Below are 24,652 nucleotides of genomic sequence, written 5' to 3'. Positions count from 1 at the left end.
AGGCTTTAAACCACTGTTGTATGTCGTCTTCTCGGACATACTCGCGGACAACATCCTTGGGGATGTGGACTTTTTTCTCGATTGGCCCCGGGGTGTGTGGTCGCTCAGGCACCCCCAGTTCTTTATTTTGTTTCCGAAGTTCTATCTCCGCTAGTTGGCGCTCGTGCTCGAGCGTTATTTTTTTCTCCTCCAGCTCTCTCTGTCTCTGCTTCTCTTCTCGTTCATCTCGGAGCCGCATATGCTCGAGGTTGAGTTTCTGTTCAGCTAACTTGAGTTCCCCATCCATCTTGAGTCGTGCCATTTCCAACTCGTGCAATCTGGTTCTTTCTCTTTCTCGGATCTCCTCCTGCGAGAGGCCCGTTCCCCGCTCCTCGGGAGCCGTGGCGTTCCCCTCTGGTGTGATGCTGCTTTGGTCGGAGGGTCCGGCGACCCCAGTTTCTGTCCACGACTCTAGGGCGTGCTTTAGATCATCCTTGGTACTCAGGCCGGTGGTAGCAATGCCAAGTTCTATGCAGAATTGTCTCAGTTCGCGGTGGTTGTATTCTTCTAATTTATCCATTTGGAAATTCTCGGTGGAGCTGCTATCTTTGGCTGACATCGTGTTTTTGTCGTGGGGTGAGCTACTCTCTGTACGATTATGCGTTGATTCGGATCGCGCCGCTGGCCACCAATGTTAGAAAGGGTAGATGGACCGGGAGGGTCGGCCGGGGACAGGAGGAGAGGTCTCCGGGGAGAGCCGTCTCCAGCGATCGTACAGACAAGTAACTTCCCCCCCACAGACAGATACCACACACGGATACGGTTCAGTGTCCTTTATAAGCACTTCTTAAGGTACGGTTGAATGGTACAAGGAGGTCTGGACTCAGGGGTCCCCTCGATTCAAGTCTCTCAAAGCAGGGTAAGGGGTAGCGGGACAGTCTGTCTACCAGTCAGGTAGTTCGGATGAGATGATGACTAGCTCACAATCCTCGAGCTTGGTGGCTTAGTTGGTACGGGCCGCGGCAGCGCCAGCAGGTCCCGGTTGAGATGGTCGGTACACGGTCTGCGGCAGCGCCAGCAGGTCCCGGACAGATGGTCGATGTACGGTCCGCGGCAGCGCCAGCAGGTCCCGGTGAGGATGGTCGTTACAACGGGCCGCGGCAGCGCCAGCAGGTCCCGACGAGGATGGTCGTTACAACGGGCCGCGGCAGCGCCAGCAGGTCCCGACGAGGATGGTCGTTACAACGGGCCGCGGCAGCGCCAGCAGTTCCCGGCGAGGATGGAGGTTGCAGAAGGCCGCGGCAGCGCCAGCAGGCAGGACGATGGTTCACAAGAGCGGGCTACGGCAGCGCCAGTAGTCCGTCGAGGCTGAGTTCTCTCGGTGTCTCTCGACTCCAGGATACAACTGCCTTCCTGCTCCGGAGTTGCCCCAGTTATAGGGCAGGCGCCCTTTGATGTCCGGACCCTCGCACTTGGAGGTCGGAGGGCCCGGGATGAAGGTGTCCAGACACCCAGCCGGGGGTGGAGCCAGCGCCTGGGGGGAGCTGGAGGCGATCGGCACCTGGCGGGGGGAAGAGCTCTTGACACTTCGTTCTCCCATTGACCTGCCAAGTGGTCCGCTCACCTCCTGGGTGGAGGGTGGTGCCGGGATGTCGGGGCCGGCCAGGCCCGGGGTTAGGGTCGGGCCGAGGCCACGCGGCCTCGTGGTGCAGGGCCCAAGATGGCGGCTTGAACCGGCCGGGGGAGCCGGTGGGGCTGGGCCCCGTGATGAGTAGAGGCCCGAGGGCAGAAGATCCGTCGGGAGACGGGGTACAGGTGCTTTTCGTGGGTTATGCCTGGTGGGCCGGAGCTCGGGCCCTGTCGTGCGGGGAGGGAGCAAGCCCTTCGTGTGGCCTGTCCTACTGCACCCCCCACACTACTGTCTCCCCTACTGCACCCCCCCACACTACCACCTCCCCTACTGCACCCCCCCACACTACTGCCTTACCTACTACACCCCCCCACACTACTGCCCTTCCATCAGTACAAGAATACCTCTCGGCATCAAACGACCACCCAGCACCCTAACACTATCACAGGCCGTTACGGTACTACCCCCACTCTTATAGTAGCTGAAAGTATTTTAATTACTCCCACCCAACGCCACACTACTTGCAATACCACCGCACAACACCACACAACTCCCCAAGCATCAGTCCAACCTCCACCACAGAACTATTGCCTCCTACCACTGCACGCAACCAGACGTCCAACCTCGGGATATCAGTACAGCATCCAAAACCCGACAACACACTCCCAGGTACCATCCAATCCCCCAAAGCAGCACACCGCCAACCGCTGGCAGCACACTACCAACCCAAGCACACAACAACCATCCCACACCACAAAACTACTAATATTTCCATATATTCTAATTGACCTGTCCCGAAGAAGGAACCGTGTCATATAAAATATAGTGCTTTAAATAAAATATGTATAAAACCCCTTGTAAGGCAGCATACGTGGCAGGATATTATCTTCTGTCAGTTGTTAAGGGGGGGGGGGGGGACGGGCACTGTATTCTTAGGGTCCCCGAGACAAAAATCCACTCTCAGGGACATGTGCAAGAATGAAGTGTAATGCAGTCTCGCGCTAGTTATGATATGTGACTGACTTTTCCCAACCCCAGAGACGTTTTAAGGCATGGGCAAAGTGGGCTCTGGCCCCGGGCAACAGCCATTTTGGGGACCCCCTGATAGAGCAGCTCATTTCTACAAACAGTCGTGCCCTGATGACCTTGAATACTTCATAAACAGAATGTTTTATATACCCTTTTCCTTTAATTTATTTTTAATGTGGGTGATGTTACAAAGTCTATTACAGACATTTCCAAAGAAATGTGTTTATATTTCATGCAACATCCATAAAAAAAGTTTCTTTTAGATCAAAACAGGACCTCACATGAGTAATGAGAGGGTGTCACTCACAGAGATTATTTGCAGTAATATTAGTGAGCTGCCCCTGTGTTATGATATTGAAAACACGTCACTATCTCTGAATATTAGATGTAAACACATTTAGAATTAGGAGGATTGTGCCTGTGCACTGTCAGTGGCCTGGACAAAGAAGGCATGAAAGAGCTGAAATTTGGATCATAAATTCAAAGCTGGTCCGTACAGGGGCCCCCAAAATATGTTTGGCCCTGGGCCCCCAAAATCCTTAATATGTCCTGCCCTACCCTACCAGACTTAAAGGGGCACCAGCCTGCCTGTAATACCACGTGCTTCCCTCCTCCTAGGGTCCCACCCTGCATGTCAGCAGAGGGAAAGAATTATGTTATGCAGATTGTAGGGCGCACTGTCACCCAGGAGGGTTTCCGGGCGCGTCAACGTAACACCCCCCAACAAACAACCGCAACTGAACAGAAATGTGTGACATGCCTGTCCCTCATGTATGTAGGCAGAGGTATGTCCCTCATGTAAGCAGACAGAGGTATGTCCTTGGGTATGCAGGCAGTGGTATGTCCCTCATGTATGCAGGCAGAGGTATGTCCTCGGGTATGCAGGCAGTGGTATGTCCCTCATGTTTGCAGGCAGAGGTATGTCCCTCATGTATGCAGGCACTGGTATGTCCCTCATGTTTTCAGGCAGAGGTATGTCCCTCATGTATGCTGGCAGTGGTATGTCTCATGTTTGCAGGCAGTGGTATGTCCCTCATGTATGCAGGCAGAGGTATAGCCCTCATGTATGCAGGCAGTGGTATGTCCCTCATGTGTGCAGGCAGTTGTATGTCCCTCATGTATGCAGGCAGAGGTATAGCCCTCATGTATGCAGGCAGTGGTATGTCCCTCATGTATGCAGGCAGAGGTATAGCCCTCATGTATGCAGGCAGTGGTATGTCCCTCATGTTTGCAGGCAGTTGTATGTCCCTCATGTATGCAGGCAGAGGTATAGCCCTCATGTATGCAGGCAGTGGTATGTCCCTCATGTATGCAGGCAGAGGTATAGCCCTCATGTATGCAGGCAGTGGTATGTCCCTCATGTATGCAGGCAGAGGTATAGCCCTCATGTATGCAGGCAGTGGTATGTCCCTCATGTATGCAGGCAGAGGTATAGCCCTCATGTATGCAGGCACTGGTATGTCCCTCATGTTTGCAGGCAGAGGTATGTCCCTCATGTATGCAGGCACTGGTATGTACCTCATGTTTGCAGGCAGTGGTATGTCCCTCATGTATGCAGGCAGTGGCATGTCCCTCATGTTTTCAGGCAGAGGTATGTCCCTCATGTATGCTGGCAGTGGTATGTCTCTCATGTTTGTAGGCAGTGGTATGTCCCTCATGTATGCAGGCAGAGGTATAGCCCTCAAGTATGCAGGCAGTGGTATGTCCCTCATGTTTGCAGGCAGTTGTATGTCCCTCATGTATGCAGGCAGTGGCATGTCCCTCATGTTTGGAGGCAGTGGTATGTCCCTCATGTATGCAGGAAGGGGTATGTCCCTCTTGCTTGCAGGCAGAGGTATGTCCCTAATGTATGTAGGCATTGGTATGTCCCTCACCTACGCAGGCAGCAGTATGTCCCTCCTGTATGCAGGTAGTGGTATGTCTCTTATGTACGCAGACTGCGCTATGCCCCTCATGTATGCAGGCAGTGGTATGTCTCATGTATGCAGGCAGTGGTATGTTCCTCATGTATGCAGGCAGTGGTATGTCCCTCATGTTTGCAGGCAGTTGTATGTCCCTCATGTATGGAGACAGTGGCATGTCCCTCATGTTTGCAGGCAGTGGTATGTCCCTCATGTATGCAGGCAGTGGTATGTCCCTCTTGTTTGCAGGCAGAGGTATGTCCCTAATGTATGTAGGCATTGGTATGTCCCTCACCTACGCAGGCAGCAATATGTCCCTCCTGTATGCAGGTAGTGGCATGTCTCTTATGTACGCAGACAGCGCTATGCCCCTCATGTATGCAGGCAGTGGTATGTGCCTCTTGTTTGCAGGCAGTTGTATGTCCCTCATGTATGCAGGCAGTGGTATGTGCCTCATGTTTACAGGCAGTTGTATGTCCCTCATGTATGCAGGCAGTGGTATGTCCCTCGGGTTTGCAGGCAGTAGTATGTCCGTAATGTATGTAGGCAGTGGTATGTCCCTCATGTACTACTACCAACGCCCCATATGTATGGCTTCCATGCACCACCATTTTCAGGCTCTAACCCAATGTGGCATCCCGGCTTCCCCGGGCAACAACAATTCCAACCCTTGTTCCAACACCCTGCCCCTAACCTTTTTGGGGCAGAGAAAGAAGAGGCGACTACAAACGAGTACAATGGCAGCGGACTGAGACTCCACGTCAAACCAGGAGCCAGACAGCCAAAAAACACGAATCATCAACCTATCAGATGAGGCACTCACTGAAGACGAAACCAGTCTTACAGGCAGGACTCGGTTTCGTCCCCAATCCTCGTGAAGATCAATTTCGTCTGATAGGTGAACTACACAATTTATTTGTAGAAAAATGTTATTACGTTCTTTTTTCCAAGATAAGACGAGTCCCACGCAATCAGATTCAGGACTGAGAACCCCATCAGCTTTCACTCCCACAGCAGCTACGACTCTAGCCGACATGTTGAACCAGACCTTTGAAAAAACTAAGGGCAGCCCTAACCTCTCCGACGCAAGCTGAAGGTATTGCCATCAAACCGGCAGGCAAAGGAGGCACGGCTGTGCTTATGAAGACAGATGACTACGATCTAGAGTGCCGAGGACAGTTGGCAGACACTAGATATTACAAAAGATTGGACACTGAATGTAGGAGAGTAGGATCTGCTTCTTATGGTTACCCCCACTTTTTGCTGATGTTTCACTGTTTTCAACTTAGTCTGGCTGGGATCCTGCTATCCAGGACCCCAGTCTAGCTGCTTTCTCCTCTAAATTGATTGCATGTACTTTAGGTACACTCCAGATTGGATACTGGGGTACCCTTATCAGTCCCTTGTATATGGTATACTATGTACCCAGGGCATAGGTACCCCAGAGGCCTCCCAGGGGCTGCAGCATGTATTATGTCACCCCTGAGAGACCATTCAAACTCCCCGCTCCCGCCTCCCAGCTGCTCCGCCCCCCCTCGCACTTGGCATATATGGCGACCGTGCGACGCAGGCGAGTGTGACCTAGTTTAGGACACCCCCCGCGCCGCACGGCCACCAGCTGCTGCGTGTGCCTCCAGCCTGCCTGCCTCGCTGCCCCGGCTGCCGCCGCGTGACCACGCCCCCTGCCACCGAGCGGCGTGGTCCGTGCTCGCCTGACCTGCAGGCTCCTGGGCCCCGCTTTCTTGCCCTGTGCCCCTGTATTTATTGTATTGTATTGTAAATTTGTATTTCTGTAGTGCCTGTTTGCCTGTTTTCTTGTTGCCCCCGTCTCTTCCCTCCCCGCTCCCTGCCACCGCCGCTAACCACGCCCCTTTTCTCCTTCTGTACCCTCCCCGCTCCCGCCTCCCAGCTGCTCCGCCCCCCCTTGCACTTGGCCATATATGGCGACCGTGCGACGCAGGCGAGTGTGACCTAGTTTAGGACACCCCCCGCGCCGCACGGCCACCAGCTGCTGCGTGTGCCTCCAGCCTGCCTGCCTCGTTGCCCCGGCTGCCGCCGCGTGACCACGCCCCCTGCCACCGAGCGGCGTGGTCCGTGCTCGCCTGACCTGCAGGCTCCTGGGCCCCGCTTTCTTGCCCTGTGCCCCTGTATTTATTGTATTGTATTGTAAATTTGTATTTCTGTAGTGCCTGTTTGCCTGTTTTCTTGTTGCCCCCGTCTCTTCCCTCCCCGCTCCCCGCTTCCCGCCACCGCCGCTAACCACGCCCCTTTTCTCCTTCTGTACCCTCCCCACTCCCGCCTCCCAGCTGCTCCGCCCCCCTCGCACTTGGCCATATATGGCGACCGTGCGACGCAGGCGAGTGTGACCTAGTTTAGGACACCCCCGCGCCGCACGGCCACCAGCTGCTGCGTGTGCCTCCAGCCTGCCTGCCTCGCTGCCCCGGCTGCCGCCGCGTGACCACGCCCCCTGCCACCGAGCGGCGTGGTCCGTGCTCGCCTGACCTGCAGGCTCCTGGGCCCCGCTTTCTTGCCCTGTGCCCCTGTATTTATTGTATTGTATTGTAAATTTGTATTTCTGTAGTGCCTGTTTGCCTGTTTTCTTGTTGCCCCCGTCTCTTCCCTCCCCGCTCCCCGCCACCGCCGCTAACCACGCCCCTTTTCTCCTTCTGTACCCTCCCGCCTCCCAGCTGCTCTGCCCCCCCTCGCACTTCGCCATATATGGCGACCGTGCGAACGCGCAGCGGGCGCGCCGATTGTGCGCCGAAGGCGCGCCAAAGGTAAGCCCGTCTGCGCCCGTCCGCGCCTGGACCGCGCCCAGTGCCAGGACCCCTGGCCCCCACAGACGGAAGACGACCCGATTGTCCTACAACGCCACTGAACTCAGCGCACTCAACACCGGCGGCATCCCTGGATGTTACCGAGCCACCCCGAAGCACACCCACGGACCCTTCAGCTGCCACGCCTGCAAGTTCACCTGCATCCGGACCTGCCCCACACCAGCACCCGCCAAGCCGAACACCAGCAGCAACCACCTCAAGTGCATCCTGCTCAACACCCGCTCCGTCCACAGGCACGCCATCGAACTCTGGAACCTCCTCGACACCACAGCTCCTGACGTTGCCTTCCTCACGGAAACCTGGATGAACGACTCCTCAGCACCCGACATCGCCATCGCCATCCCAGAGGGATACAAGATCACCAGGAGAGACCGCGACAACCAGACTGGAGGAGGCATCGCCATCATCCACAGGGACACCATCCACATCTCGACCAACACCGACGACACCCTGAAAACAGCCGAACACCTGCACTTCCAGATCCACACTGACCCGAAGACCACCCTCAGGGGGACCCTGATCTACCGACCCCTGGGACCACGCACACAATTCAGCAAGGACATCGCCGACTTCGTCAGCCCGCATGCCCTCCCCTCCGCTGACTACATCCTCCTGGGGGACCTCAACTTCCACCTGGAGAACAACAACGACCGCAACACCACCACCCTGCTCGACAACCTCGCCAACCTCGGACTCAAGCAGCTGGTATCCACCCCCACCCACCTCGCCGGACACACACTCGACGCAGTCTTTTCATCCAGCAAAGACATCGCCTTCAACCACGCCACTGGACTCCACTGGACGGACCACAGCTGCGTCCACTTCACCTTCCAAAGAACGACGATTCACCACCACCAGCAACCGGTTGCTCGAAGAAGCTGGAACAAGATCTCAGCCGACCAGCTCGCCGCTTCCCTGAGCCAGCACCCCCCGCCAGCTCAGCGAACCCCAGCCAGGCCGCCGACAACCTCACGAAGTGGATCAACAACTGCGCGGACGAACTCGCCCCACTGAGGACCCCGCCTAGCAGACCCGGCAGCAAGAAGGCCCCATGGTTCACCGACGAATTCAAGAGCTCCAAGAAGAACTGCCGAGCCCTCGAGAAAGCCTGGAGAAGAGAACCAACACCGGACAACACGACCGCCCTCAAGCTGGCCACCCGGAAGCACCACCAACTGATCCGCGCCACCAAGAAAACTGCATTCAAGGACCGGCTGGACAACAACGCACACAACTGCAAGGAACTCTTCAACATCGTCAAAGAGCTCTCCAACCCCAACGCCGGAAACAGCGACATCACCCCATCGCAAGACCTCTGCAATTCCCTCGCCTCCTACTTCCACAACAAGATCGCGGACATACACAACAGCTTCAGCACTCAACTGACGCACGCCACAACCGAACCACCGCCCCCCACCACCACCCTCCGCGCCTGGACTCCGATCAGCACCGAAGACGCCATTCGCATGATGAACTCCATCCACTCCGGATCTCCGACCGACCCCTGCCCTCACCACGTCTTCAACAAGGCCGACGCGGTCATCGCACCCCACCTACGGGACATCATCAACACCTCCTTCGACACAGCCACCTTCCCGGAGAGCTGGAAGCACGCCGAACTCAGCGCCCTTCTAAAGAAACCTACAGCGGACCCCACCGAACTCAAGAATTACCGCCCCATCTCGCTCCTCCCGTTCCCAGCCAAAGTCATAGAGAAGACCGTCAACAAGCAGCTGGCCGCCTTCCTCGAGACGAATGGATCCCTCGACCCCTCCCGGTCTGGCTTCCGAGCCAACCACAGCACCGAAACCGCCCTCATCGCTGCCACCGATGACATCCGAGCCCTGATGGACAACGGAGAAACAGCGGCCCTCATCCTCCTAGACCTCTCCGCGGCATTCGACACTGTCTGCCACCGCACCCTAGTGCAGCGCCTCAGCAACGTCGGAATCCAGGAGAAGGCACTGGAATGGATCATCTCCTTCCTCGACGGAAGAACACAGAGAGTCCGTCTACCACCGTACAAGTCAGAGGCCACCGAAGTCATCTGCGGCGTCCCTCAAGGATCCTCGCTGAGCCCCACCCTCTTCAACGTCTACATGAGTCCCCTCGCGGCCATCGCACGCCAACACAACCTCAACATCATCTCCTACGCCGACGACACCCAGCTGATCCTCTCCCTGACCAACGACCCCGCCGCCGCCAGAGCCAACCTTCACGAAGGGATGAAAGACGTAGCCGAGTGGATGACGACCAGCCGCCTGAAACTGAACTCAGACAAGACGGAAGTCCTCATCCTGGGCTCCTCGCCCTCCCACTGGGACGACTCCTGGTGGCCCCCCGCCCTGGGCTGCGCACCCAAACCGACAGACCACGCACGCAACCTGGGCTTCATCCTGGACTCCTCCCTCTCCATGACCAGACAATTCAACGCCGTCTCCTCGTCATGCTTCTACATCCTGCGCATGCTACGGAAGATCTTCCGGTGGATCCCCACCGAGACTAGGAAGACGGTCACCCAGGCCCTCGTCACCAGCCGACTGGACTACGGCAACGCCCTCTACGCCGGAACCACCGCCAAGCTCCAGAAGAGACTCCAGCGGATCCAGAACGCCTCAGCCAGACTCATCCTCGACATCCCACGTCACAGCCACATCTCCGGACATCTGAAAGACCTGCATTGGCTCCCCGTCAACAAAAGAATCACCTTCCGCCTCCTCACCCACGCACACAAAGCCCTACACGATCAAGGCCCGAGCTACCTCAACAACCGCATCAACTTCTACGCTCCCAAACGACATCTCCGATCAGCCAGCCACGCCCTCGCCGCCGTCCCCCGTATCCGAAGAACGACAACAGGAGGAAGATCCTTCTCCTACCTGGCCACCAAGACTTGGAACTCCCTCCCGACCGACCTGCGCCTGACCCAAGACCACCTCTCCTTCATGAAGAAGCTCAAGACCTGGCTATTCGAGCAGTAGCGGCACTCCCCCCCCCCCCCCCCCCCCCCCCTAGCGCCTTGAGACCCTCCGGGTAGGTAGCGCGCTATATAAATGTCTGTGATTGATTGATTGACACTACAGATCTGCTACAGCAGCCTGTGTAAGGCGGTGCATGCACCCCTTACTTAGATATAGGTTCACTATATCTATTCTAAATCACTGCCCATAGAAACCTATCAGTCACCCCTATGGCAGGCCTTATCAATCCTGAAGGCAGGGTGCTGGGTGTTATGTGAGAGGGTGCACCTGCATGAGCAGAACCCCTCTGCAGCCTTCGGAACCTATTTTCCAGGGCTGTTTGTGATGCAGCCAACCATATATATTTAAGTGCATTATAACCTCACGGTAAATGCTAACTTTAAAACGGCTGCTTAGAAACATGTTGTGTTTGGTGTCAAACACCTTGGAATCATACCTCCACACCAGTAACTGGTGTGGGAGGTATGATTCCACCCTTCTAGAGGGACTTATGTGAAACACCAGTACACCCGGTACCAGCTTTCTCAACCTGGGCATTACAAAATGGATGCTGCCAGCCACAGACATGAGTCTGCCCTCCTGCTGCTGAGCCAAGCTCGAGCAGGGGAAGGTTTGACAATAGGTTTCCTGTCACAGGGAGGTGTGACCACCTCCCAGACAGGATTTAGTGTATTGGGTCTGGGTGGGTAATCTCTGAGAGTTTTTCAAGTCTGCACTGGGGGGCACATTTGGTGTCCCTGTGCATAGTCCAGTTTAAACCGGTTGCAGGAGCCATTTGCTCCTGTTCTGGCGCAAAACTGGACAAAGGACATGGGTGTAGCCACCCCTCTGTCCTGACCCTCCTATAGGTGGGTCCCCAGAGTTTGTCCCACCCCTTTCTTGGGTATAAAGTAGGAACCCTGACTACAGGACTTTACATTTTATATGGACTAAACTCTGCTACAGAAACCAAGTACTTCGACGATCTAAGCTTCGCTGGACGACTGAAGAATCTCCCTTGGAGTAAAGGAGTTACTCCCCTGCAGCAGCAGGCACCTAAACGCATCTAACCGATTTGCATCTCCCGAGCTCCTGAGGACTTCGAAGATTTCTGCAACACAGGAGGTGAGCTCCCGAGATCGATCTGTTCTCTCAGCAAGTCTGAGACCAGTATCCCTCGTGGGGACCGTGCAACCTGAACCCCTGTGAACCGTGTACTTTTGCAGCCGCATATGATTTTTGGCGACCCCTGGGGCTGTGCTTTGGGCTACTTGTAGTCCTGACCCCGAGCAGTATTTCCACTAAAGATTTCCGGCCTACACTCCATGAGTGTTCCGTGGGCTGGTATTTCGTGATTCAGCTCGAGGTCCCTTCGCGATCTCTGGTCCATTGGCTTGTGGGTCCCTGTGAATGTAGCTTTGACTTTCCTTGGGCTTCCCTGGTTGCTCCAGAAGTGCCCTGACTCTCCATTGCTTGGAGAGTCCCCAGGACCTTGCTGGTCCTCACCGTAGCTTGTTTCCTCTGCCTGTATGGGTTGCAGTTGCCAAGGCTTGTTGGTGTTTGATCCGGACACTGCCTACCCCCCCCCCCCCCCCCCCCCCCCCCAGCATTCGACATCCTTCGTGGGACAGATCACCTCCGGACTTTGGTCGTCGTCGAAGTCTCTTGGTCCCCGTGGCTGCAGAGTCAAGCATCCTATCTTCGCACCTGAAGCACCCGATATCGGTGGGCATTTGTCTACTGAGCCCCTGGTCACCCTGAAGTGACCCAGACTCTGTCCCCTCTGCTTTCAGGTTCTTCTCACCTCGGATCCAGGCTTGGATTCCACCAGACACTATTCATCTTCCCGGCAGCAGCACTCTTTCGCATCACGCCATTGAAAACGACGAAGTTTCCGACACCACTTGACCCCTATGCACCTGGCTCCTCTGGGATAGGTAACACAGATATCTTGGTACTCTCAAGGGTGCTGGCCTTAGAACCTTCTATGTTCCAAGGGGCTTGCCTAAAGTCCTCTCCGAAGTGTCCTTAAACTCTAAAATGCCAACCGCGACTTTCCCATAGAGTTGTACGGAGCTCGCGCCTGTGTTCACACACTGCACCCGTCCCCCGTGGGTCCCCTGTGTCACTACTTTGGGTGGTTCCTTGGGGTCCCAGCGATTGTATGTGCTCTAGACACTGTGTCTAGTTAAGTTGTGGTTGTTATACCACTTTCTTAATATATGGTTCGGTCTGCTCCTGGAGCACGCTGTGTATTGTGCTATTTACTGTCGTTCTAGTGATTTAATATTGTGTGCTTTCTGCTCTAATCTCATAAAGAGGTTAGTAGAGAGTGTTTAGTAATAAATACATATATTTTATATATCTCTTGTGTGGTTCTCCTTTCATTTGGTCATTCAGGAGGTTCTGATCTGGTAAAACAAGCTGCTTTACATTCCTTCGAGACGTAGCCTGAAGGTTGCTCTCCACAGCTACCACTAGGATAGCTTTCAATAAAGGTTGTCTTTAACCTAATCATCAATAAGGGTTGTTTGGACTGGTACAAGGTGCCCACTTTAATTAGTGGTCAGCATATACCAGGCCAACTTCTCACACTGAACCCACCAGCTTTCCTCTCAGAAGCATTAAGATTATGGTAAGCTCAGCTGAGAACCAGGGTTGGATTTCAAAATGAGAAGCAGCCATTTTGGTGACAAATCACCGACCACACCCTATTTCTATGAATTACCAAAATGCATAAGGAGATGCGCCCACCTCTTGGCAGACCCATTGTTTCTAGGATCAGGTCCGTTCTGGAACCTCTGAGCCAATTCTGCAACCACTTTCTACAACCACTCGTCCAAACAACACCGTCATTTATGAAGGACACCAAGGATGTACTTAACCTGTTCACCAACATGGACAAACCAAGGAGATTTCCTTACTTATGACACTCGATGTGGAGTCTCTATACACCAACATACCCAAGACGCCACACTAGAGGTGATTGACACTTTTTTTAAGAACACCCACCTTTCCGACCACCACGCCAGTGGTCTTCATAATCGAATGTGCCTACCTAGCTCTGAAAAACAACTTCATGTATAAAATCCAAATATACTACCAAATACAAGGACCTCGATAGGGAGTACCTTTATCCCCATTCTGGCCTGCCTCTACATGGCCGATTTTGCATCAAGACACATCTTCCTTTCCTCCCACCCATTCCAGACAAATATTATATCATGGAAGCGATATATAGACGACATCCTCATCTTCTGGAAAGGAGACAAGACCAGCTGTGAGGCTTTTGGGAACTGGATCAGCTCCCTCAACCCATTTTTACATTTTACGAGATCGATCTCGTAAAAAGAGATCACTTTCCTGGACCTCCTAATCTGTTTTACTCAAAGCCAGATACACACAAGAACTTACAGAACACACATAGACTGCAACAGCCTCCTGTCTTTTGAGTCTCACCACTCTAAAGCTCTCAGTGAGGACCTCCCATACGGTCAATACATACTTCTCCGGAGGAACTGCAGCAGCTTGGGTGACTATGACAAGTAGGCCAAAGACCTCAGCAAGAATTTACTTGAGTAAAACTATCCTCAAAGAGTAATCAGGCATGCCGAAAAGAGAGCCCGCAAAAACAACTGAGATGCCCACCTAGAGAACACAAGTATGACACAATGACATGTGTTATCACATTTACTCCCTTAACCAATAAGGTGAAAAATATAGTAATGAAACATTGAAAGATCCTAAATACGGGCAACTTGGAACTTGAACTTCCACGCTTCGCCTTCAAGAGATCATCCAATTTGAAGGACCAACTGGTGCACACAAGACCACGGGGCAAAGAGTCCTTGTCTCAAGCCACACTCTGGAACTTACCACCCGTGAGTGGACACTACCACTACCCTTGTGGTAACTGTACCGCATGCATCTCAACCAAACACTCCAAGACACTACAGCTGGGCACATTCTCCTGGACACAGAAACAACACACAAATTGCAATACCAAAAACCTGCATCTCTCTTATGACATGCCCATGTCACATGCTCTATATGGGGATGACAATGAGGCCAATAAAAATAAGAATAGGGGAACACAAGAGTACCATAAGACGAGGGCGTGGCTACGAGGCATAGCAAGATGGCCACAGGCTAGGGTCGCTCCGTTCATCCCTTCGTCCGAAGAGTTAATCCGACAGATAAATCTGCTCCCCGAGGTGGGAATTGGCTGTCGGAAGAACCGCCAAAATTAACGAGCCCAATCTCGAATCAGAAGGTTCATGGGGGCCGAAGATAGGGACGCGACCAACTGCGTCCTTCTCCGGCGTGAAAGCCGGGACCTAAAGTGACGGCCGCACCCGGGGGAGAGAAGGCGAACGGCGGCGAGAACCTGTAGAGGACCCGGCGATCAGGTCAGTGCTTTCACGGGCGCTACTGCAGGGAGACAAGTGAGATTGTAAGCGAGTGCAACCACAGCCGGCGGGGCTGCGTTGCAGACAGAGATCGATGTGGCTACGACACTGCGGCTGGAGGCAGAGCTGATTTGGCGGAGGAGCTGCGGAGGCGCTGAGACCTTGACGGCGATACAGTGATGGCGAGGGGGTAAGGGCTGCTAAAGAGGGGAGACCACACCAGTCTAAAGACCTCCTGGGAGTCCGAGGTGACCTCAGGGCCACGCTGCAACCAGAGGGGGCGCCCTGAGTCACACAGCAAGAAGCTGGAGGAACACACTCCCACGAGGGGTCAGAGGCAGTGATTCCGGAGCACGAGGGGCGGGCAGCTGGAGTGCACGCAACCCATGGCACAATCGGGGGGGGGGAAGTGTATCTGGACATTGGGTGGCAGGCAGACCGCAATACCCCCCCTATGCCTACCAAACTCCGGTAGTGACGCACTGAAGTGAGCCCCGCATCGCCCACCTTTTCTCCCCCCCCTCGCAGACCTAACGGGTACCAATACCCCGGTGGAACTCACCAGACCCTGAAGCAGCATCACAGTCAGTGAGGGCGGCCGGTACTGAGGAACCAGTGCTATAGAGCGCGCACTCTGGAGGTGCCCCGCAGTAAAGGAACTACTCTCCGGAGGTCGATTTAAGCTCTGGCGAAAACATAATTAGCGATGTCGGCCCGCTAGTGGGGGGTAGGATACCAGCATTCAAGACATCGCAAGGGAGGAATTCGTGGCCCAGAGAAGAGGCTGAGATGAACCGGAACTCAAATACCGCCGAACGCTGATCTCCTCTGGCAAAGCATAGTGGTGGGCCTTGCACTCATAGAAAACTAAATAAACGTACCCGCCCACTCCCAAGTAGAAGACGGACTGCGCCCAGAAACGTTGCTAACAGCAGGGGCTTGGGGTTGAGGCAAAGCCGAACTGGACCATCATGTCTACCACGAGAGGCCCTAAGGTCACCCAGCACAACAAACTGGACTGATATACCTGCCCGAAGGCGGCTCCATCTGAGCAGCAGCAACCTAAAGATAAACCGATGGGGGGAGCAGAGGGTGATGTCCCGGAACTTACATTAAAAGATGTCATGGAGGCAATCACCGGGGTCCGAACATCCATGGAACAAAGAATGGACACAATCTCCTCTGAAGTGATTCTCATCAGGGCGGAAAGGTCAAGCAATTGGAAATTACCACGACGAGTCTAGTGAGCGATACAACACAGCTGCAAAATGGCGTTCAGAAACAACACACATATTGCAATACCAAAAACCTGCATCTATCTTATGACATGCCCATGTCACATGCTCTATATGGAGATGACAACGAGGCCAATAAAAATAAGAATAGGGGAACACAAGAGTACCATAAGATGAGGGCGTGGCTACGTGGCGTAGCAAGATGGCTGCAGGCTAGGGTCGCTCCGTTCAACCCTTCCTCCGAAGCGTTAATCTGACAGATAAATCCGCTCCCCGAGGTGGGAATTGGCTGTCGGATGAACCGCCGACCACAACGAGCCCAATCTCGAACCAGAAGGGTCACGGGGGTCGAAGATAGGGACGCAACCAACTGCGGCCTTCTCCGGCGTGAAAGCCGGGACCTAAAGTGACAGCTGCAAAATGCATCCAGGAACTACAAGCATTCCAGAAATTCGCAGAAGGCAAACTTGACGACTACGAAGGGCGCACAAGGCACAACAACGTATGCATTTTAGGGGTGCCGGAAAACGCAGAGGGACAGACTACAGACCTCTTTGTTGAGAACCTAATCCCCACCCACCTACAACCAAAAGGTCTATCGAACCTCTTTGTGACCAAAAGGGCCCACAGGGTCCCGGGGGGCCGAACAAGACCTGGGGACCCCCCACATCCGATACAGGCCAGGCTATTGAACTACCGCGACAGAGATGTTATCCAGCAAACGGCCAGAGTGGCACCGCCGCTCCGGTATGAGAACTCAGAAATCACCTTCTTCCCGGACTTCACGCAGGCGGTGCAAAGACAGAGACAGTCATTTCTGGCAGTCAAAAAGAGACTTAGAGAAAAAGGCCTAAAATATGCAATGCTGTTCCCGGCCCGGCTCCGAGTGGAGGCCGAGGGAAAAACCAGATTCTTTGACTTCCCAGAGACCGCTGTCGAGTGGCTAGATGTCTGTAGGAACGCGAAGGAGCACAACTCCCATTGACACTAAATTTGATCGCCCTGAACAATTGCAACTGGAGCTGGGGTTGGTGATCAGGAAAAAAGCCACTCACATCGAACATTGCCTGCCTGAGGCAGGAGCAGGTAGAACGCCTTTGGGGCAGACACAGACTTGAGGGCTCATGACTAGTAAACCGTAAAGTTAATGCGGCCTAACCCTACCCGTGGAATTTAATGGACCAGACAACTAAGGAAGGGAGGGAGGAGCGGGACACCATATTCCCCCCCAGTTTTCTTCTTTTAGTTTAGTTGTTGGGCGACAGGCACTCTGCCTTAAGAGAGTTATGGGCAGTTTCGAGCCCAGAGTGCAGAGAAGCAGGGAGGGGGGTAGTTGGGTGGGGTTGTTGAATTGTTGTTTGTTTGTGTTGAGTCGACAAGGTGCCATAGATCCATCGCGACACATGATTGGGAACACGTAGGTCCTGATGAGTATGCAATGGGATAAGAGCATTAAATTGATGAGCTGGAACGTTAATGGTCTGGGGGAAAAAGTTGAAAGGTGTGTGGTAGTGCAACATATTAGGCGGCACACCCCAGATATTGTATTCCTCCAGGAAACGCATTTGGTGGGTAACACTTGCAAAGCCCTAAATAGGTGGGCTGACAAGCGTTTAGCACACTCAGGCTTCACCACGGGCTCGAGGGGAGCTGGGATACTGCTGAGAAACTCCTTCCCAATGACAGTAAATTCCACATGGGCTGATGCATGGGGAAGATACATAGGAATCACGGGACAATGGAAAGGGAATACGTTGACCCTTATGTCTGTGTATGTGCCACCCGGCCTCCAGGGGCTCGCATTCAAAGACCTGGGCTCTATACTGCTATCAATCCCAGACGGCCTTCTGATTGTGGGAGGAGATCTTAATTCAGTGGTCTCGGGCACATTGGAGGGTCACACACCCCGAGAACTAGGCCCTTCTAACTGTTGGCTGCCAGACTTCTTAGAGACCCTGGGATTGGCCGATGTCTGGCAAGCTTTTCACCCTGACAGTATTCAGCACACCCACCACTCAAGGGCCCATCATAACCCAAATTGATTACTTACTGATTCCAGCACCCCATGTTACACATGTTCAGGAAATAAGACACATGGCGCGGGGTATCTTGGATCACTCCCCGATATGGGCCCAGCTTGTTATTGGCCAATACAGGGTAGGTAGAGTCGTCCCCATTAACTCCTGGCACCTCCATAACCCGGAGGTCCGTAAAGCACTGCACGAGGCAATAGAATTATATTTCCAGGAAAATGAGGGATCGGTTCACTCCCACCAGACAATGTAGGAAGCATTTAAAACTGTAATAAGGGGACAAGCCCTCACCCAGATAGCCGGGGTACGGAAAGAGAAGTTAAAAGAGGAAGTTGCAGCAGAAGATGAAATCCTCTGGCTGGAGGAAGAGCTCGATGGGGAGATAACACCAGACTCAAAATTGTTAGAAGGTGATCTCACCAACGATGAGATAGCCCAAGCAATTATAAGCCTCAGATCGGGGAAGGCCTTAGGCCCGAATGGCCTACCGATCGAGCTCTACAAACTTATACCAGATAGACTCACCCCGTACATACATGCGATGTGAGAGGAAAGTAAGGAACAGGCTGTGCTTCCGAGAGACCAGAGGATTGCAACGCTGGTCACAATACATAAGGAGGGCAAGCCGAAGACGGACTGTGCCTCTTATAGGCTAATATCTTTATTGAACGCAGAACCCAAGATCTTAGCCAAACTCCTTGCCAACTGACTAGTTAAAGCGATCAGTGGATTGGTTAACCCTGACCAATCGGGCTTCATGCCTCAGCGAAACATCGCACTAACCCTGCGCAGAGTGCATGGGGTGATGGGAAGGACAGCCACAATTCAGGAGGTGGCAATAATTGTATCTCTAGATGCCACAATGGCATTCGACACCGTCGAATGGCCATACCTTGTCGCAGTCCTCGCAAAAATGGGATTCGGACCGCGCTTCATCCAATGGATCAAGCTCCTCTACTCAGAACCCTTAGCCCAAGTGGTCGCCAACAACAAAATGTCAGAAGTATTCACACTGAGTAGAGGGACTCGTCAGGGCTGCCCACTCTCCCCCCTCCTGTTCGTGCTAACGTAGGAACCATTGGCATCGTGGATTCATAGGGATCCAGTGATACGAGGACTGCGATGGGCAGAAACCTGGGAAGATCGCATTTCAATGTATGTGGACGACATTCTCCTATTTTTGGCCTCCCCAAAAGCATCACTCGTAAGGGTGCTCGACATATTCGCAGCCACTCCGGGTACTCGATCAACTGGAGTAAGTCTATATTATACTTTCTCAATGGCCCCCCCCGCCCGGCCTCCCAAAGGGATGCCCAGTTCAGATCACCACAGTAGGCTTTAAATACCTGGGCATTTTCATCACAGCAGATCACACACGCTGATTTGACCAGAACCTCCTCCGACCCCTGCAAAGGCTGAAGCGGGACTCCCACTTTCGTTGCTGGGCAGGGCGTAAAATGATGTCCCTGCCCCGTTTTCTATACGTGTTGCAAAATTACCCAGACCTAGTTCCCGCAAGCTATTTTAGGGAAATCGAAAGCCTGCAAAGAAACTTGTTGTGCAATGGAAAACCCCGCATAGCTCTCGCTAAACTCAACCTCAGCTGTTATGATGGGGGAATTGACCTTCCTGACCTTAAAAAAAATATTAGTGGGCAGCGCACTTGGCCGTTATTAACCATGGTACCTACCGCTGAGTGAACGACCCGGGCTATGCCATGGATCGGTGGTTGCTGCCAGGAGGAAATTACAACAGAGCGTTATATTAAAAACTCGGGCAACCTCACCTGACAGGGCCGACTAAACACTCAGTGCAAGTCTGGCACGCCGCCAATAGAAGCTTGGAATGGGAGCACAAGATAACGCTGGCAACCCCCCTATGGGACTCGGAACTACTTAGGAACCTGTGGAAGTCGAAGGGTTTCGACAAATGGGACCTAATAGGTATCTCTAAGGCCATATCACTGGCCTACAAATACTGATCAATAACTCCAGTGACCCACTCCAACACACAAGAGAGAAATTGGAAAGAGACGGTATAGTCCTAGATGGCGAGGACTGGACAGTGGCAGCGGCCTCCCCACGGGATGTGGATGTCTCAGCTAGGTTATGGCTCGTCCAGCTAACAATTTTGTATAGAGTATACATAACAGGGCCATATCTAGTGAAAATGGGGAAAGCGGAAGATGGAGACTGCAGGAGACACTGTGGACATGAGGGAACCTTCATGCCTATATTGTGGGAATGTGAACATATCCAACGGTACTGGCGCAAAATACACGAAGTCCTCAGGGAAGCACTTGCACTTACTATTCTCCCAGAAGCCAAGAGATGTCTCCTGAATGTGTGGGAGCCCACAGACCTAAACAACAAGCGCACCATGTGGGTAACACTGGGTCTTATGGTAGCAAAGAGGAGTATCGCGCAGCTATGGGGGGCCGTTCACAGGCCAACAATAGAGGCCTGGAAAAGGGACATGGATTGGTGCATGTTCAGGGAAAAGACAGTATACGTGGCATGGGGGTGCCCCCGAAAATGGTCCCCTATCTGGAATGACTGGAATGTATATTGAGGTAATATCTGTACCCCCCCCCCGAACGTTCCCACTCATGATGACCCACCATCGCCGTAAATGATGTGGCAACTAACAAGTAATAACTCATCTACCGATCTGAATATAAATGTAATGTACCAAGTATTCATCTGCACTATGAAGTACCTTGTGATGTCGATTCTTAAACGTTCAATAAAAAGAATAAAAAGTTTAAAAAAAGAGTACCATAAGGTGTGGACGCAATGCCACTACGATGTGTAACCACTTCAATGATCTGAAACACTCTGTTAAAGACTTGAAGTGGACGGCCCTAGAATCAAACGCAATGTGGGACCCCACCCCATTTTTCAGACGAGACCAACGTTGGGTGTTTCGCCTCCACACCAATCGTGATGGTCTAAATGATGAAATTCCCTGGATCGAAATGTAGGCTCCCTAATTCGGGCCACTGACGATACACAGCAATGGGTCCATGATTATGTGGTTAAATGAACATATACTGTGCCTGCTAAGCAACAGACACACACAGACTTAACCATGATAACCCAGTGGACGTCTCCCGATTGTGCCATGCAAAGCTATCCCAACAGAGATTATACTAAGACCGCCACACATCACAACAGGATACCACCATGACTTGGTTGGTTTTAAGGTACCAATAACCCAACTAGATGTCGGCCTATGGTATACTCCGGGATGTTGCAGAATATGACTTAGGATGTTTAAACAACTTACATCACCTCCCAACATAGCGAGGCTACTCTTCTTCACTCATGTCTGCCATAATACCACAGACACACGTAGAAGCGTCTGGTGAATAAGACACTGACAGCCACTGGAACACACTCATTCTCAATTTTACCTGACTCGACGACTATCCCGCATGAAGCTTTGTGGGTGTATAGTACAACCAACAACAGGCTATTAGCCAGATACAACATGTCTGTCTGACATGCATGTTTTTAGATATACACGATCTCTATTCGAAACCATAACAAAGAGCCACTTCAATATGGCTGCCACTGGAGATGACACGGGGTTGCGACCAGTCCGGTCTGATCCTGCCGGGGAAACTCCTTCAAGATAGGAGCCCTCTGCACTCGGCTTCTCATTTCGGGAGAAGCAGAGGACCAGGGTAGGTGCGACGAGCAGCTCGCACTCGGGAACCGTGAGTACAATGACCAACATGAAGGTGTAATACCGTACTACATGATAATGCTTTGCAGCCAACGATTGCTGCTTAATTTTAGTTTCAGTTACCAAATCCATTTTTTACCCTGCTCCCATACTTTTAGTTAAGCACGCCAGAGCGCGGCACCTCTGTCTCATCCCAGGGGGCACCTCGATTCACAGTCTTAGGTAAGACCGCTACTTTTCCATATTAAAATCAGGCAACTTGTGGCACATGATCAAGCTTCCGTTTTAAGATGCCACAACCACTTTTTTAGGTATGTCCGCACCTATTATGGTGGCATGTGACAATCACTAACAGCTCATTGGTTCATTGGGCAACATTTATTAAATACACAGTGGCACTAGCTGTATGATTGAGGCTGATACCTCGTTGGAAGAGACAACATGATAATATAATATATACCTGTATATGTGTCGCACAATGTCATATACTTTAGTTTCTTTTATGTTGTGTGTGTATCTTGTTTGTCTGTATGTGTCTGGTAGCCACTTCAGCTTCAGACACACATTCTGGTCCACGAGAAGGGACATTCTGGTTAAAAAGATGGTCTTATGACAGAAACATGACAACTTTGTTGTTTTCTATTTATGCATTACATTATTTTTTTTCCAAATAGGTTGGAAAACCAAGACAAGTAGGTACCACTCTTAGGGTACTTGTATCAACACAATTGTGGGGTAGGAACATTCACCCATTATTTTTGCCCTGAAGAAGCGCCACGGATCCTTATTTGACGCCTATGGGCGCGAAACATGTTGACCAGAGTTTGACCCTTGCAAGGGTTCAAATGTCAAGCTACTAGGGTACATTATTACGCCATTAGTACTACCAACCTATGAAGGTTTTTTTATTATGACAGGGAAATCAAGGTATTAAAAGTTTTGGTGATATCCCCAATCAGTTTTAACTCACATCACAGCACACCCAACTCCACCCCACTTAGACATTACTTGCACTCATCAAACGGCAATAAAACAAAAGATCTCCGCTAACTGGACCCTTCGGTGGACCCGTAGGGCATTGCAGCGCCGGCCTGACGAGGAGCAACTGCCCTATGATGAAGCATGACATCCCTCGGGATGTGTGAGGGCAACATGAAACAGTCTAGTTGACTGTTCCTCTCAATACATCCAACCTTGATAGAACTCTTCTTTCCTATCTAGGAACAGTGACCCCTAGTTTTTGTATTTACGTCCCTCATGTTTGCAGGCAGAGGTATGTCCCTCATGTATGCAGGCAGTGGTATGTCCCTCATGTTTGCAGGCAGAGGTATGTCCCATGGGTATGCAGGCAGTGCTATGGCCCTCATGTGTGCAGGCAGTGGTATGTCCCTCGGATATGGAGGCAGTGGTATGTCCCTCATGTATACAGGCATTGGTATTTCCCTCTTGTATACAGGCAGTGTTATGTCCGTCATATACGCAGGCAGAGGTATGTCCCTCATGTATGCAGGCAGTGGTATGTCCCTCATGTAAGCAGCCAGTGATGTATGCCCCTCATGTGTACAGGCAGTGGTATGCCCCTCAGGTATGCAGGCAGTGGTATGTCCCTCATGTATGCAGGCAGACGTATTTCTCTCACCTAAGCAGGCAGAGGTATGTCCCTTAAGTACGCTGGCAGTGGTATGTTCCTCGGGTATGGCGGCAGTGGTATGTACCTCATGTATGCAGGCAGTGGTGTTTCCCACGAGTATGCAGGCAGTGGTATGTCCCTCATGTATGAAGGCAGTGGTGTGTCCTTCATCTGTGCAGGCAGTGGTATGTCCCTCGTGTATGCAGGCAGTGGTATGCCCCTCATGTATGCAGGCAGTGGTGTGTCCTTCATCTATGCAGGCAGTGGTGTGTCCCTCGTGTATGCAGGCAGTGGTATGTCCCTTGTGTATGCAGGCAGTGGTATGTCCCTCGAGTATGCAGGCAGTGGTATGTCCCTCGTGTATGCAGGCAGCGGTATGTCCCTCGTGTATGCAGGCAGCGGTATGTCCGTGGTATGTCCCTCGTGTATGCAGGCAGCGGTATGTCCCTCGTGTATGCAGGCAGCGGTATGTCCCTTGTGTATGCAGGCAGCGGTATGTCCCTCGTGTATGCAGGCAGAGGTATGTCCCTCGTGTATGCAGGCAGCGGTATGTCCCTCGTGTATGCAGGCAGAGGTATGTCCCTCGTGTATGCAGGCAGCGTATGTCCCTCGTGTATGCAGGCAGCGGTATGTCCCTCGTGTATGCAGGCAGTGGTGTGTCCCTCATGTATGCAGGCAGTGGTGTGTCCTTCATCTATGCAGTCAGTGGTATGTCCCTCGTGTATGCAGGCAGCGGTATGTCCCTCGTGTATGCAGGCAGCGGTATGTCCCTCGTGTATGCAGGCAGTGGTATGTCCCTCGTGTATGCAGGCAGGGGTATGTCCCTCGTGTATGCAGGCAGTGGTATGTCCCTCGTGTATGCAGGCAGTGGTGTGTCCTTCATCTATGCAGGCAGTGGTATGTCCCTCATGTATGCAGGCAGTGGTATGTCCCTCGTGTATGCAGGCAGTGGTATGTCCCTCGTGTATGCAGGCAGCGGTATGTCCCTCGTGTATGCAGGCAGGGGTATGTCCCTCTTGTATGCAGGCAGGGGTATGTCCCTCGTGTATGCAGGCAGCGGTATGTCCCTCGTGTATGCAGGCAGCGGTATGTCCCTCGTGTATGCAGGCAGGGGTATGTCCCTCGTGTATGCAGGCAGCGGTATGTCCCTCGTGTATGCAGGCAGCGGTATGTCCCTCGTGCATGCAGGCAGCGGTATGTCCCTCGTGTATGCAGGCAGCGGTATGTCCCTCGTGTATGCAGGCAGCTGTATGTCCCTCGTGTATGCAGGCAGCGGTATGACCCTCGTGTATGCAGGCAGCGGTATGTCCCTCGTGTAT

At 52.7% G+C, this 24,652-nt stretch overlaps 1 protein-coding gene across 1 annotated transcript in view; it reads right to left on the bottom strand.

The window, feature by feature from the left end:
* P3H2 (prolyl 3-hydroxylase 2) overlaps positions 1-24,652 on the bottom strand; it is a 388,184-nt gene that overhangs the window by 45,705 nt on the left and 317,827 nt on the right. The gene's annotated exons all lie outside the window — the stretch shown is intronic.

This window comes from Triturus cristatus, chromosome 11, assembly GCF_964204655.1.
Source record: "Triturus cristatus chromosome 11, aTriCri1.1, whole genome shotgun sequence".
Classification (NCBI taxonomy): domain Eukaryota; kingdom Metazoa; phylum Chordata; class Amphibia; order Caudata; family Salamandridae; genus Triturus; species Triturus cristatus.
The sequence above is the reverse complement of the archived record's forward strand: the minus strand, read 5'-3'. Positions and strand labels throughout refer to the sequence as shown.